Raw genomic sequence first — 3364 nt, 5'->3', positions numbered from 1 at the left:
TGTGGGATCCAAGGTGAGCCTCTTTCTTTCTTCGCTGCAAATAAAAAAAAGTTAAGTTTGCCAGGAAGAGACGTGGACAGCTCCAAGCGATGGCGTGGCCTAGAAAAACTGACATAATCACTAAGAGTAAGCACTGTTGACACCAACTGACCAACTGGTCTCCTTGAATTTATCCCAAGTCCAACAGTCTACTCAGATGCTTCCTGTCAACCACAAAACTTCACGCTGTATCCGTTTTCACATTTCCAAATTGTGCTCTCCTGCCTGAACAATTAGGCCGCCATAAATCACTGCAGTGGCTTCAACACTTCGCCACTCTTCCCGTCTGAACGTGAGACGTCTCGTGTTTGATGAGGTTCTTCTACGTGTTGCGTTGGCCTTAATGTCTAGGGCAGTTGAAGATATTCTGGATGCTAGAGCAACAAGCAAGATGCGGGAGCAGAAAAATCTGGATGCAGACAGTGAAGGGTTAGGGGGTTGAAATTAAATTCGAATGTCCAATTGTGTGGTCGCAAGCCTGTTTACTATGCCTATTTTCAGGTAGAGAATCGAACTCTGGAGGAGTGCAATTTTTGCCTTGTTCATTAAAAAAAAAGATCTTGTTCATTTTGTTTTCCTGCTTCTCAGGATCTCAAATGAAAATTTCGATAAAAAAATATTATTTTATGTAAGTATTCCTCATGCTATGTTTTTCAATTATTCCTATATTTCTGCTCTCCTTCCTCTGGATATCATTACAGTGACATTTTCCTGGGAACAGGAATTCTCATTATCTACTTTCTACACTGAAAACTCCTAATCAGTTCTTATTTAAAACTGTTTTGCTCCCAATTTCCCAAGACAAAGGGCAAATCAAACAGAGTTGATTGATACTCAAATGGAGCTGTCGACTAGATCCTCACATGCAGAAAACAGGTCTCTGTTTCCTCCCAGCTTGGAAAATTTGCCCTGCCGGAGTTAAACTGTCGATGTCTTCTGAAAGCCAAAATAAAACAAAAATACTTTGTTCAAATCTTTTCACAGGAGAAAACACAAAAATGGAAAAGAGGTGTGAATTTAGCTGAACGACTAAGCGTGATGGGTTTTATTTAGTATTTCACTCAAGCCTGGTGCGAAATTATAAATTTGCTTCATTTTAATACGTCGCAGTCCTGTTCATTTGTCGACCTTATTCTCTAAAGCTACTAAGTTTTTAAAGCTGTTCTCCATCGCTATGCCTTTACATAAGCTAAAAGACTTTCTGCCTAAAATAGCCTTGTTAGCTGTTCTCCGGTCAAAGTGCTCCTCTTTCCCGAGTTCGGCCTCCTCTGTGAGGCTTTTGGTCAGGGTCTCCTTCCTTCCAGCCGCATCCTCTAATGCAGGCACTGTGCCACCGCCCGCCCGTGGACGGCCTCGCTGCTCCCGCTCAGTGGCCTCCGTCACGGCACTGAGGATGCTGTACTCGCCTTTCTCCTTGTGGAATCCTGAGGACAAGGACCTCGTTTGATTCATCGTTACAGTTTCATCGCTCAGGAGAGTCCCCGGCTTAATCTAGATGCTAATAAATATTGAGTGAATTTTCAGTTTTACCATTTTCTACGTTTAATTTACTTCACATTTCTTTTTAAGTTTCGATGTTTTTCTTATTCTCTTGACCTTAACGATCTCAAAGTGCAGACAAATTGGCCATCAGAGACTCAGGAAACCATTTCGGTGTTCGGATCTACAGGACGGAGCTAGTGACGCAAGACTATTTTAAAAGCCTATAGTAAAAATAAATGTCTACTCTCTTCAGAGGAAAATGCTAAATAATTAAAATAAAGCTTTGCTTTGGAAAACCATTTGGCAATTTTTGATGACGTTAGACACTGTCAATCGTGAACAAAAAGTCGGCAGGTATTCCTTCGGCAAAAAAAAGTATTTATTTGGGAAAAAGAAAAGATTGCAATCCTGTACACGTAGCCATGGTGAGCCACGTGCAGGAAGAATGCGGAATGAGGTGAGGGAGCTCTTTCACGGGGGGCAGAAGAAGTTAGGGGAGGGCGTTATCACCATTATGCAGCTTAAAAACCTTATCTCAATCTCTTCCTCTCTCCCTCCCTCTCTCTAGATACAGATATATAGATACAGACATACAGATACACACACACACCATACTAGGGTTCAATTATTTACATTAAGTCAAGAATGATGTACAAAGTTTAAAATGGTGGGCCGCAGCAAGAACACATTTAATTTTGGAACTCGTTTAGCTGTACTATTTTTTTTATTTTCTTAATTATGTTTTTCTCAGGATAACAGTCACATCATTTTGGTCACACTTCGCCAGGGTCAACTGACGAGTGAGCTAAATAACAGAATATGCTAAAACAAACAAACGAAAGATTTAGAATTAAATTTCTCCTATGACAAATATTTTTTTACAGTTAACTAAAATAGAAGTAATTGTAAATACTTTGGTCACAGACATTTGGTTTGCTCTGTAATTAAAACGTCTTATTAAATTCCAAGTTATTCAGATGGACAAAGCGATGTATACATTTAGGAAGAGGAGAAAGAATGAGCCATTTGAAGGCAACCAAAGCCCCAGAGGCTAGAGAGCGCTTGGCGATGGGACTAAAAACAGCAGTGGGTGCCACCAGGAACCAGGAAGATAAGGGAACTGGTTTGTGCAGGACACCTTGTAAACCAACGTAAGGATTTAGATTGCACTGTAAGAGCACTAGAGAGCCTTTGGAGCGCCTTAAGCTAGGACGTGATATAATCAGGCCCACATTTTTCAAAGGTCATTCTATTATCTGGAAAGTGGATAGAGGCAAAACAGGAAAAAAAAGTGAGCTTGATGAGGTCATCGATCCTTTAGGACAGTGGTGGCGGCGGAGCTGGAAAGGGGTAAGCTATCGGAGATAGTTTTTGCGAGGGGACAAAATCTGCTGACGGACTGAATGTGGACGAGGTGGGGCACACGTAAAGACCAGGCCAAGGTCCCTGGCTCGTGCCGCTTCCTGACGTGGCAGCAGCTGGAGCAGAGACAGCGCTGCGGGCGGAATCGAATGGTTTTTTTCGGACAGGTTAACTTCGAGATGCTGGATGGTATCCAAGAACAGCTAGCTGTTAAGCTGAACAGGAGTTTTGGGGAGAGGCCAGAATGACAAAAATCTGGTGGCGAGCAAGATGGAGATGAAATTCAAAGTTCTGGGCACGAACGGAAATTCCCTAGAAAGAGCGCGCAGAAAAGAGCACAGCAGTCACGCCACAAGCGACGACGCTTCGGTCCTCGACGGCCGCATGCTCGCAGACGTCCCACGGATCACAATGGAGCTGACAGCTTCCTGTCGCCTAGCGCAACACCCCCGCTGCCGCCGCCGCGCTGCGCAGCGCAGCG

The 3364-nt window shown here is 43.3% G+C and overlaps 1 long non-coding RNA gene across 1 annotated transcript in view; it reads right to left on the bottom strand.

Annotated features, from left to right (window-relative positions):
• Positions 1-985: 985 nt before the first annotated feature.
• LOC107195742 overlaps positions 986-3364 on the bottom strand; it is an 11092-nt gene continuing 8713 nt past the window's right edge. Inside the window, exon 3 of the long non-coding RNA XR_001516968.2 lies at positions 986-1537. This is a non-coding gene — a long non-coding RNA (uncharacterized LOC107195742). The remainder of the gene's footprint in view (positions 1538-3364) is intronic.

Source organism: Pteropus alecto, unplaced genomic scaffold (genome assembly GCF_000325575.1).
Source record: "Pteropus alecto unplaced genomic scaffold, ASM32557v1 scaffold80, whole genome shotgun sequence".
NCBI classification, from domain to species: Eukaryota; Metazoa; Chordata; class Mammalia; order Chiroptera; family Pteropodidae; genus Pteropus; species Pteropus alecto.
Note: the sequence above shows the minus strand (reverse complement) of the source record. Positions and strands in the feature narration are given on the sequence as shown.